The sequence below is a fragment of the Marmota flaviventris genome, chromosome 5 (assembly GCF_047511675.1).
Source record: "Marmota flaviventris isolate mMarFla1 chromosome 5, mMarFla1.hap1, whole genome shotgun sequence".
Classification (NCBI taxonomy): domain Eukaryota; kingdom Metazoa; phylum Chordata; class Mammalia; order Rodentia; family Sciuridae; genus Marmota; species Marmota flaviventris.
The window spans coordinates 41,973,984-41,987,270 of NC_092502.1; positions in this window are offsets into that span (position 1 = coordinate 41,973,984).

Here is a 13,287-nt window from a genome sequence, read left to right on the forward strand (position 1 = left end):
CACTCCCTGAAGCCGTGGTGATTCTCATCAGGACACACAGGCCTCTGAAGTCCAGTCCTTGCTTGCTTCTCCAGCTTCCATTCTGTTCATTTGAAATTGATCTGGGATTGCTGTTTCCCAGCTCCTTGTCTTGTAGCAACTTGATTTCCTAATAGAGTGTCTTCTCCCTTCCCCTTAGGACAACTGAGGAATCTATCCCCAGCCCTCAGACGGGCTCCAGTAACCCTCTTCTAGGAATGGCTCAGCTAGCCTGGCTGCACCCCTCCCAGGGCCTCTCTTGCATCTGGCCTGGCACTTTTCGTGTGCAGGTAGCACTTTGTTTTGTGGGGTTTGATTTTCATGTACAGATACATTACTGCCTCTGAACTCTGAGCTCCTCAAAGGCAGAGACTGTGTTGATATTTGTTTGAACCTCCCACCCAGAAAGTGCCTCGAACACTACAATTGAGTAACTGGTAGTAGTAGAAAGAAGAGAGGAATTTTTACTTCATGTCTAGTACCAGGGAAAGGGAGATGACATATTTCAAGGCTTTAGTAAAAAAAAAAAAGATGGAGGATTTTTGTGCAGTCCTTATTCCAAATAGGGAGACAGATTAGAATCAGGAAACCTGGGCTGTCATATATCCTATCTGTGACCACAGGCAAATTGCTTCATACTTTCATGCCTCAGTTTCTCCATGGCTAGAAGTAAGCATTCCCAAATCTGTTATAGTAATGAAATTATGTGATTTTAAGAATAGCACAATATAAAATAACTAAAAGCAACAGTAATTCGAGAAAAAAATGTTTTCTTCATTATTATTGAATATACACAGTCATTGAAAGGATTTATGACTTAGGAATTATTTACATTATAATCAGGAAATGTGACTCTGAAAACCATCATTAGCGTAGTTCCTATTTGATGAATATTGTTGGAACACGAGTCTGAAGTGAACTCCATTATTTTTGAAAATTTATTCTGAGACATATAGAAGCTCCTCTCCTCATTGGGGGAGATGAAGTAGAGGTGAAGAGGACTGACTTCCCAGTTTCCTCTGGCTAACAGCTAGGAGCTCTGCCAAGTACGTGTGTATAAAGGTTATTGAGGGGAGAAAATAACTCAGTTTCTCAGTTTATTCAAGTCACTGAATTTGAGCTCTAGGCTATTGAAATTTTCCATTTTCTTCCCCATTTTGGAATGATAGCTGACCGTATGAACAAGGCACACTCTTTGCCCAGTTTGAAATATTGCTTATTAAGGCAGGAAAGCCAGCTGGCATGTCTTTAAAAGATTCTGAACCCCACCTCTGAAACTGAAAAGCTTCACTGGCTACAACAGAGTTAACTAGAATATTCAGTTCTGAAGAACACCATGATTTGCTGATATTTCTGGTTACTCAACATTTTGCTATATTTGGCATTGAAATGAAGGATCCATTGTTCACTACTTGATGAGATGCTGCCTGGCCCAACAGTGGAGGCTGGAAATAAGGCAACTTGGCTTTGTTTGTTTTGCGGAAAAGTAGCCTGGTGGCTTAGGAAAATCAACCTCTTTGAGGCTCAGAGAGCCCAACTGGAAAATTAAGGTATGAAATTAGAGGCTATCTACAATCCTGTAGTTCTAAGTGCCCTGCACATGCTGAATCATTTACCAGGTACTACAAGTGAAGCCCAGATGTCAGCCAGGAGTGATCTTCACAGAGCACCATGGGCCCTCTCAGTCCCTTCCCCAATCTGTTGATCATTTCCTAATGCATACTGAAGGCAGTCCTGAGAACAGGGTTGGAAGCTTTCTATCTATGATGACAAAGGAAAAGGGGGAGGAAAGGGACTGCCTCTGCTCCCAGGACATGTAAGGTGAGACATAAAAGTCTCTCTGACTATATCACAGCAATTGCTGCTGGGCTGAAACTCAACAGAGGGACACAGGGCTTTGAACAGCAAGGAACTCTGCCAAGTACATATGTATAAAGGTTATTGAGGTGCCCCACTCGGCACTTAGAGACTCAGTGTCAGTGATGGCTAGGAGGACTCTGGGATTCTGGACACTAGAAGCTATGGTCCCTCAGCAGCTGATTACCAAGGCCAATTCCCTCTCCTTCTAGAAACACAGCTGGACTCTTTCCCTGCCTCTTTTGCAGCTAGGTGTGGCTTTGTCACTGTACCTGTCCTATGGGTGGATAACGCTTTTCTAGGGTTGACCCATGAAAACCTCTCACCCATTCTTCAATTTCTCCTCTCCATCCACCTGATGCCCAGGGCAACTGTGAAAGAAGCCGCACATTGAAGACGAAGGAGTCTGGATAGTCCCCATTCCTGAACAAACAGCTTCCTCCACAGACTGCGCTCTGTGAGAGTAAGAAATCAACCTCAGCTGCTGAAGATTTGGGGTTTATTTGTTATAGCTGCTAGCCCTGCATAGAAATGTCTGCCTGTGTATCAAAACCAGGTGTTTGTACTGTTGATTTTTGTAGCATGGGGTAGTTAATGGTAGCTTTGGGGGCTTCACCTAAATAAGTTAAGCCACCCACTGTGGTTCTGATAGCAGTTTCTCAGGTCTTAATGAATGAATGAATACTGCAAAAATCACTGGATAAATAAATAAACAGGCCCATCACCAGTGGGTACCTGGGAGGGCAGAGTGGGGCAAGATGGCAAAAACATCTTCTCCCCTGGGCCCTCCTATTTATGTCTGGAACAGCTTGGAGCAGCCACTGATTTATTCCTTGGGAAGTGAGACATAAATCATAATGCAGGCCTCAGAGTCTCAGAGGCAGTTAACAAGAGGCCCAGAAAGAGACTGGCTGGCCTACAACTACTGCCCAGCAACAGAAAAGAGAGGAAGGAAATAGTGGGGGCAGGCCCATTAAATTAAGAGGCACCGCAGTGCCACATTCTAGAATTGGGAAACAAAGAGCAGCTGTGTCCGTCTGACTCTCCATCCTGCCAGCTACAGTGTGTCTAGTTATAATATTTAACAATTAAAAGCATGACTCAAAATATAGAATGACTATGTGTCGATGATTATTAACTAACTAATGTGGAGACCCATAATGGTGAAGTTGGTGCAGAGCATTTTTTAAAACATGGGTTACACCAGTTCACCACAAAAGGCACTCTGAAATAAATTAACTATTAAGAAAATGGAATTTGGAATCTTCATGTTCCATATTACTCACTGTGTCTAACCCTGTAATAGCAGAGTCAATTCATTTCTCTCTATATTAATTAGTCCTCAGAGAAGCCTGTGAAGCAATACTCCAGTGTGTCGTGCAAGGGACATGATGCCACCCATGCCTTACTTCCTGTTTTAAAATATTTTTATTTCTTTTTAAAATTTTTTTTTTGTATTTTTATTGATTTTTTTAAAATATAAATGACAGCAGAATGCACTACAATTCTTATTACACATATAAGCACAATTTTTCATATCTCTGGTTGTATATAAAATATGTTGACACCAATTCATGTCTTCATGATGTCAGGGACTGGCCAGAATTTCCAGAATTATTTGTAGTTCAGAAGTAGACAGTTTCATGAAAGTAGCTGCTTTAGTGGAAGAAAACAATTTTAGATGACTGAATTAGTTGATGGAGATTTAGTTGTAGTTATGTGTTTTAGAATGTTATCATTTCCCAGTGTTCTATTTTTGATGGATATATGAAGAAATAGATTATTAGACAGCAATTCATGTACTTTGGATAATGATGTCTATCACATATTTTTCTTAACAGCCCCCTGTTTTGACCACAGATAATCTCCAAAGATTATTCTTGATCATAAAAAAAAAAAAGTCTGGTCTCACTGTGTGTTAGTCTGGTTATTTTCAAAGGTGAAGCAGAAGAAGTAAGAGACCATGAAATCCTCCTGGAGTATATGGTACTGAGCAACAGTGAAGACCAGAGAATTAACTTTTGTCTGGAAATTTCATTGAGGAATCTCAGGTTGGGCATTTTAAAAGACTTCATTATTTGATGTTCTTTCCTGAGGCTAGAAGTCAAGCCTGCGAAATTCCACCTGATTTAGCAAGCAATACGTACAGATTTTGGTGAATTCTTCTCAGAGATTTTCTCTGTTTTATTAAGGGAACTGCTCTGTGTCTGGATAAGTCTCTATAAACATTCACTCCACATGTGAACTACAACTCTTTTGAGGGAGGCTTCTCATATCTGATTAAATGAAGCCAACTTTCAACATGAGAATCCAGATAGGGCCCTGGTTTCACAGTTAACTTTATAAATTAAATCTCAGTAAAAACAGAATCATATTCTCACTAAACTTATGCAAATAACTACATTGCTGAGTAAAGAAACTCTGTAAAAATATTAGTTTCTGAGTTCTGAAGTGTTGGCAAAATCAGACCATTAAAAGTGTCATATTTTAGTTTGCCTAAGCATAATCTAATTCTTCATATACCCATAAAAAATTGAACACTGGGAAATGATAATATTCTAAAACATAACTACAATTAAATCTATCATCAACTAATTCAGTCATCTGAAATTGTTTTCTTTCGCTATGTCTTGGGTCAGCACCAACTTTCATGAAACTGCTTCTGAACTAAAAATAATTCTGGAAATTCTGGCTGGTCCCTGATATCATCTAATAGTCATCTACACAATGTTAGCCTTCACCTTGGCAGCTTGACTTGAAGTCCAGACTTGAAGCCTCAGTAGTTACTTGGACCATCTGTAGGCTTTTCCTCAAGACTCTGAACCTGTTTTTCATAGAAGATAGATCCAGCCTGTGGGCCTTTGTGAAATGATCACAGGAAAGTGGAACCCATCAATAGGTGACACTGTATGTCCACGGTTCACTATTTGTAGTGAACAATAACATCAAAATAGAGAAAAGTTAGATTTTCTGTTAGGTTACAATCCATAACTTTTTCCAAGAATTTGATCTGTTTGCTTCTTGGAAAAACCATATTAAGGACAGTAAGAGTATTGTTGAGTCTCCAGGGCCTCCTAATCCATCTGTAAAATGTATGTGCTGGAAACATTAAAGATATTTTACCTATAAATAATTAACATTTAACTTGACAAATCAGTTTTTGTCAGTCAGCCTTTACAACTGTGTTGAGCTAATGAATATGCAAAACAGACTTAATTATTTCTAGCTTCTCCTTGTTTTATAAGATTAAAGAATAAATCTTTGGGAGTTTCCTTGGGGACATAGAAAGATGCTTAGGTATAAAAGATATCCTATTTCCTTTTGTTCTAAATTATGGCCCGATTTCAGGATAGCAAAATCAACAATTGAGAGATTTGGGCACTGGGTTAAGACAGAAACAATAACTTGGTTGCCTATTAATCAAAGTGACAATATATATTTTAAATAAACATTGAAGAACGTGGCACAATTTCATGGAACCTTATCTCCTTAGGAATCTAGGGCATAATAAAGTCACACAAAGAACAGAAAAGTTTCTTGGTGAGTAGAACCCTGGCCATGCAGGCAGATAACATAGTACACACAGAATAGCCTTTAGAGATCAGTAGAAAAGAGAAAGGGGACCTGGGTCAGAGGTAGGAATGGAGGGAGGAAGTGCTCGGGAGGGATGTTGGCCAAATCACATCATTATATTGTGTGCGTGTAAAATATGTAGCAACAAATCCCACAATTATGTATAATAATAAAAATGTGGAGAAAGAAATAATAAACTTTTATGTTTCCTCATAAAGGAGACCAATTTACCATTCTAACAGAAAGAAACTGAAGTCCACTTTTTCAATAATATTAGGGTTAGCAGGGAAGATTTGCAAACTTCTCCCACCCCTTTAATTAAACTCACCAATGAACCCATCTCACTGAGTGGGGTCCTCCACAATCTGAATGTTCCTTGCTTTCCCTCCGACTCATTATTTTTGGGTATTAGAGAGCAAGGTGAATAACACATAATTTTTACAAACCTTCTGCAACTACTATATCCAAGTTTTGTCATCCATTATTCCATTTCACATTATGGAACAATAATACATTGTGGGTCAAACTACCTTGTTTTTTCCTCTGGTGATATGCACCTGTTTATCTTACGAGCAATTGAAATTCTTTGCTATTATGACTAATCTTAACCATATGTATTCATTAAAACTTGCAAATAAATTCTATTTTAAAGAAAGAACAGAGAAGGAAGAAGGGAATTGAGAAATACCTATCACACACAAGCAGTTAGGCAGACTCAAAAGTTCAGAGGAACATAGCATATTACCCCCAACAGCCACCTATATGCCTTTAATACCTTCTCCAAGTGACAAAAAGAAAGGTTTCCATTGATAGAACCTACTCTATGACATGAAAATAGGAAGCAAAAGTACATACTGAGACACTAAACTGTGCTCAATAGCCAAGATTTCTATATTCACTTTTACTTAGAAATATCCAGGTAGCCATAGATCATTAACCAATTGACTCAATTTTATATTGATCCTTGGTTGTAAAGTTTACTATGGCTGTTGGAAATTATGTTCAGACAAACTGCGTACATAATTGCTGTTGATATAAAAGGTTTATCAGAATTATAATTCAATTTAGTTCAAAAATTTTACATTTTTAAAGTCCTAAATATTATGTAGAAATAATATCAGCTTATCTGATAAGGAAATTAGTATAAAAAGTTTAGGAAGTTTAGATTAACTAGTTTTTTCAAGACAAAAGCATAAAAACCTTCAAAAAAATCTTGTATTATAACCCTTAGTGATAAAACCCACAGAAATTACATAAACTATTACTAAGTCAAAATGATTAAATCAATCTGATTTGCCTAAGGATTTACTTTGAATTACCTAAATTTTGATTTTTTTTTAAATGCCTCAGCATTTTCTATAAGAAAGGTTTCTCAAAAGCTAGCTCATTTAATATATTGGGAGTTTCAATTTAAAAAAAAATTTTGCAGGCAATTCTGGGAATATTAGATTTATGTAAGTACTTAAAATCTCTTTGAACCAATTAATTAATTTAAGAGAGGTTGTAATCTAATTTATTAATACCCTTCAGGGGGAAGGAAAATATTTTACACACAGTGAGCAGTAAGGCTTTCCTTAGTTACACACATTCAAACCCACGGAGAGTTTCTAACTTAATTTCTCAAACTCAGTCACAGGTCAGCAACAGAACTGTGAAAACTCACTGCTCCACATCTCAAAGGGCTGCTCCTTATCTTTATGAGCTCACAAATGGCCAAACAGACAAACTGAAAAGGCAAAAACTGGACTCTTGGTTGTTTCTCACCCAAGAGAATATGTCCCCTCATTCCAGCATTAATTCCCAAATGATCAGACTAAAACCTGAGTCCCAATGATGGCAGTCACACATAGTAAATAACTTCTGATCATGCATAAATCATAACCAGAACTAAAGTTGGCCAAGGACCAGAAATAATTAATAATAATAATAATAATAATAAAAAGAGGTGGGAGGAGAGGTTGAGGAGAAGAAAGAGAGAGAAAGAAGAGGGTGAGTCAGGAAAGAAAGTTTTACTTGGTATCTATTCCAAGAGCCAAAATAGCATGCCAAGGATAAGACAGCCCATGAGATGCACTTCCTGTAAAGCACATCTTAATTGGCACAGGCAGGTCTCAGTGAAGCTCTAGACTGACAATTATAATTCCTTCAATTCTCAAAATGTTAAAAACACCCAGATATAGAATGAATATGTGTCAAAGACTAACTGATTCATTAACAAGGGAGCCAGTAAGATGGTAAAGCCAGTTAAAGAAGCATTTTTTCTCATACAGGTTACATGATTTATTTATTTTATTTATTTGTAAAAATTTGCATTTGGGGAAACTAGGGTTATATAGTTTACCAAGAAAGGCTCTGTGAATAAATGGTTGTCATTCTATGGTAGCAGGTGGAAAAATGACTCACCAAAGATGCAAATGACCTCATCTCAGAAGCTGTGAATGTGGGACCTTACATGGCAAAAAGAATTTTGAAGATTAACATAAGGATCTTAAGATCGAGAGATAATCCTGATTATCTGAGTGTGCTCAATTTAATGACATGAGTCCTTGAAAGTGGGAGAGGAAGGCAGAGTGAAGGTCAGAGTGATGTACATGAGAAGGACCTGCAGGTGCTGGCTTTGAAGATGGAGAAAGGAGTACATGAACCAAGAAAAGTGGTGACCTCTAAAAGCTCAAATGGCCCTCCACTTTGACTCAGCAGGAACATGGCACCTCCATCGCATGCCTTCAAGGAACTGAATTTTTCCAACAACTCAGAAAATAGAGTCTCCCCAGGACAAGCAAAACTTGCAGACACCTTGATTTTAGTCTGGTGAAACCTGTATTGGACTTCCGACCTCCATACTGCAAGGTGATTACTTTGTGCTGTTGTAAGCCACTGAATCTGTGGTAATTTGCTATGACAACAAGAGCAAAGTAACACACTGGGGCCGAGATAAAATTTGTTAACATTCTATAGGATAATAAAACTGTAAGCTTGAAGGTTATCTTTCTACCAGACAGGCACCCACACAGTGCATTTAACTCGATTTTGATTTTATAATAGTAAAGCACAAAATCAAACATAGGTACATTACTCTAGAGTATTAAATCATTTTTAGTAAGTGTATTAAACAATCAGTACGATATTGCAAGTCATGTCATGCACCTTGTTGTCTTATTTCTGACTTTAATTTTCCTAACAGAGAAGGTATTGTTTGATTTTATAGATTGTAAACTGCATGAGGGCAAGCATTGTATTTATAACAATTAATGTAGTCTTATCAGAGGCTAGCATGATGCCTGACACATAATCGGTGCTAAATTAATAGAGCAATCTCTGAAACTTCATCTCTAAATATTTCCCTTATGTGATATCTGAGCCAGTTACACTCAATGCTTTGAATATAAAGAAGCCATGCACTTTTCTACTATGAGACTTCTCATTTGCTTTTGCCTCCACCTAGAACCCACATTTGCATTTGGTCTGGGTAACAAGCAAACATACCTTGGGTCTCAGCTCAGACATCACTTCCTCTGGGATGTAGTGTATGGTTGCCCTCATCTTTCCACATAGGGTTCTGCCTGCTCTCAAAGCCCCTATACTTACCCCCTTCACAGCACTTAAGCATTATATTTGCCTTGTATGCATAGTCCTTGAGGGTCAGATGCAGAAAACTGCAATAGTTTCAGCTTCAATCCGAGAGTCAGACTGCCTGACTTTGTAATTTACAAATTGTGTTATTTTAGGTAAGCTAATTAATCTGTGACTCAATTTTCTCATCTGCAAAACAGGAAAAATATTAATATGTTTTCTGTACAGAGTTACTGAATAAAGATTAAATGTCAAGGACTTAGGACAGAGACTGGCACACAGCTAGCACAACAGAAGCTTTTGCTGGTTTTGTGAATTGCATGAAATCGGAAATACGTATTGTTCAGCTCATCCTTAGTTTCTGACACTGAATGCCTGACATATTGTAAGTGTTCAGTATGCTCAGTATCCTTTGGTGACTTAAATGGAGTTCTGATCCTATAAAGACTGTCTTGTTTGACCAAAATTGTAGATAAAAGAGCAATGTCTTGACAATGAGATAAGCTACCTAATGACATTCAATTTCAAAGTCAGGAGAGCTCCCTGCTCTCAATCTAGAAATGTTTGAAAGTCAGCATACTCTAAAGCTTTAATGTTCTCTGGAAGGGTCTGTTGACTCAATCCTGGGATACAACGTTCATCACATCACAGGTGCAAGCATCCATCCCCAAAGGATCATGAATTCTCAGCAATAGCACACCCTTCCCATTCCTATCTCCTCAACACACAAACCCACAGCCTTCCATCCATACCATCCCCATTGCTTCTGGACTAGGAAATTCTCAAGAAGCTTGAAATACATTATTCTGACCTAGGAATCAGTCTTTGAAAGTTCCCAGGAGCTTGCTCAGGCTGAGGGACCACAGTGCCACTCTTCTCTCTTTGGTTGTTGGATTTGCTAGCTAAGCCATCACACCCCTGCTGTTGTATACCCTCTTCACTATCCTCCTTCAGTCTCTGTCTAGGTGGGTTGGAATCACCAACCCAGCCAGGAACAGCACAGATGGAAACCCACCAATGACTTAAATTCGTATCCTACAGGCATCTGCCTGCAGTCCCCACAGAGTGAAAAAGGATCAGAAATTATGAGAAAGGCACTGTCATTTTATATAAATTAGCCTGAGCCAGCATGGAATTTGTACCTGCACAGAATATATCAGAATTAATGTGAGTTTTTAAAGGCCTAGTCATGCTATGTGCAGGATAGGTGTATGTGGCATCCAAAAAGGGTGAGAGGAAACTTCACTTATGACAGTCTAAGCCCTCCTTCTTTCTATCTATAACCCAATAGAGTTTTATTATTATTACCTTTGCAATTTCCATCTTGATGTTTCCATTGTCCCTATTACTAAAGAAATGTTAAATCTACATAAATAAAAACAGAACAAAACTAAATAGCATTCTTCTGAATTATTTTGCCTTTGAGAAAAATGAGCCAGAAAAAGTTACATAATGTGTCAAAAGTTGTATAAGATGACAGGCAAAGAGTCCAGATTCCTAGGTTCCAGATTTTTAGGAACATTACCTCATCTAATCTGGATCAACCACAATTCAACAAGTCAGGTGCTACTGTCCCAATATTAGAGGACTAAGAAGTACCATGTTGAATGGAATAAGATTGGATTCTGAGGGTGTGTTAGTCAGCTTTTTGACATTGTGACCAAAATACCTGACAAGAATAACTCAGAGAAGAAAAAGTTTATTGTGGCTCATGTTTCAGAGGTTCCATTTGTGGTTGGTTGATCCATTGCTCTAGGCCCAAGGTGAGGCAGAAAATCATGGTAGAAGGTTTTGCAGAGACGTGCTGCTCCACATCTCTGCTGGGGAGGAGCTGCAGGGAAAATGAGCCCTTCCAGAGGAGCCCCAAGTGACCCACCTCCTCCAGCCATACCCTACTTACCTACAGTTACTACCCAATTGTAGTCCTTTGAAATTATTATTCCATCAATTGTATTAATTAGCTGATTAATCCATGGCTCTCATAGTCTAATAACTTCAGCTCAACATTCTTACATCAACAGGAGCTTTGGGGGGATACCTCATATGTCAACTGTAACAGAGGACAGATATTTAACAGAAAAAGAAAACAGAATTTTAAATACCTGAGTGACTAGAAAAATTTAAAGGTAAATAAGAGCATTCAAAGGTATAACAGTATTGGTGATGCGAGTCACACATGCCATATCCAGGCTAATTTTTTTCCTCTCATCTCTAGCATGCATTTCATTGATATTTGAATGGTTGCTGTCCCAGAAAACAGCTTTCTTGGCCCAAGAAACCAGCATAAATCATAAGACCAAGCTAAAAAGACACAAAGAAGTTCCCCTTTGGCTCCAGAAACCTCCCAGCTTCAACAGAAAATAAATAACACCTTAGTGACACTGCTTCATGATTTCCAAGACCAAGTTTGCATCAACCCTTTGAGCAATATTATCTTGAGTCCACCTCAAGAAAGAATAGGAGGTGTAATTTCTTCAAATGTAACCCCCTCCTCTAGAACTTTCCTCCCCTTTACCTCTCCCAGGAAGCTGGAGAGGAGGGGAGCAGTGACATAGCCAACCGGACAAGGTCACACCTGGAAACAAACAAGAATAGTATTTGTCCGAGGTCTCCTTTCCCAAGCTCTAAGTGAAAGTTTCTCATTGTCCCTTCACCAATCCCAGGAATGCCTCCTGGGCTGGTCTCTGTATGCTAGCCCTTTGCCATCTTTCCATCATTGCTAACTCCCTCTCAACCTTCACTCCTGAGAGACTCACCCTGGCTGCTGCTTCCACAGAATCCTGAAGCAGAATCCTGAGCAAGTGAAATATTTCCCCTTATTATCTGTCAGTAGCTGATATCGATTAATGTGCCCACCCACTAGGCTTTGCATGTCTCTTTTCAAACAGGGGACTTCTTGAGACAGTACTTTAACCTGTAAGTGACATGATAGCTGAGGAAAGATTTGGTGGTGGAGGGGAGTCAGTGGTTCCAGAACTAGCCCCACGTTGTCAACTGCCAACAACAACTTTCTCTGTCATTTGTTAAATTGATTCTACGTATACTCTGTTTTTCACACACACACACACACACACACACACACACACACACACCATCTCCACTGCTTGACTGCGTCATCAAGGGGGGGGCCAGGCGGAGGCCCCAGGCCTCAAAGAGCAATGTGTTTGAGTTAGCTTTATGTCACAAGACAAAAATGTAAGGAAAAATCAACTTAATGGAGGAAATACTTATTTTGACTCATGGTTTCTGAGGTTTCATTCCATGGTCACTGTTACCTTTGGCCTTGTGGTGAGGCAGAATATCATGGTGGAAGCACATAGCAGAGGAGACTACTCACCTCATGGCAGAAAACAGAGAAATGAAGGGATGGGGCTCCAGTACCACCTTTAAGGACATATCTCCAATGACCTAACTTCCATCCACTAGGCCTCATGTACTCATGAGTCCACCAACCTCCCAATAGCACCCCAGGCTGTGACCAAGAACTCAGCACTTTTACCCTTGGAGGACACTTAAGATCCAAACCATAACAGTATTTCCAAGCCTGGCTCACCACCAATGTCTGTTCAAGAAGGTAGGAAGACCCCATAGACTCTCTTAGCAGTTCTCATGCCTTTTATCCTGTTATCCCAGAGCATCACTAATAGGTATAGGTGGGGCAAACCCTCATCCTCACCTGAGTCTTAACTGCAGGGGAAGAGGAGATGGAATAATCCAGATCATCAGCAACTCTGGGAAACAAAGAAGGAAAGTAAAGCCATGACCCATGAACTCTTGAGCTCTTTATGGTGTGCACAGACTTTGAAACACAGCCACTTTCTGTGGCATAAGTAACCTGTAAGGTGAACACACAGAATTAAATATCACATGGCCAAGGGTACTATTCTTCAAGGTCGTCTTTTCGATGGACTTGATACTTGTTTCAAAAGTGCTTCATGATTTAACATAATTGACCAGCTCCAGCTTCAAAATTACTTCCAAAGCTTCTTTTGCTATCTCCATGTGATGTCAAGTCTTTGTCATGGGAGGAGAGATTTAAATGTTGGAAAAAGAGCCCAAGGTTAGATCATCAAGAATCTAACCTGATGGGGAGTCTGTTGAATTATACTGTCCTTCAATGCCCCTTGCTTCCTTGCACAGTGATTGTGGAGAAATGAAGCCAAATTTTTTGTGCAATTAGTAATGTGACCCTAAGGATCATCTGAAAATAGCAGAAGAAGGGTAACTGAAAGGTCTGTTGGGAACAATCAAGGCATCTCTGGAATA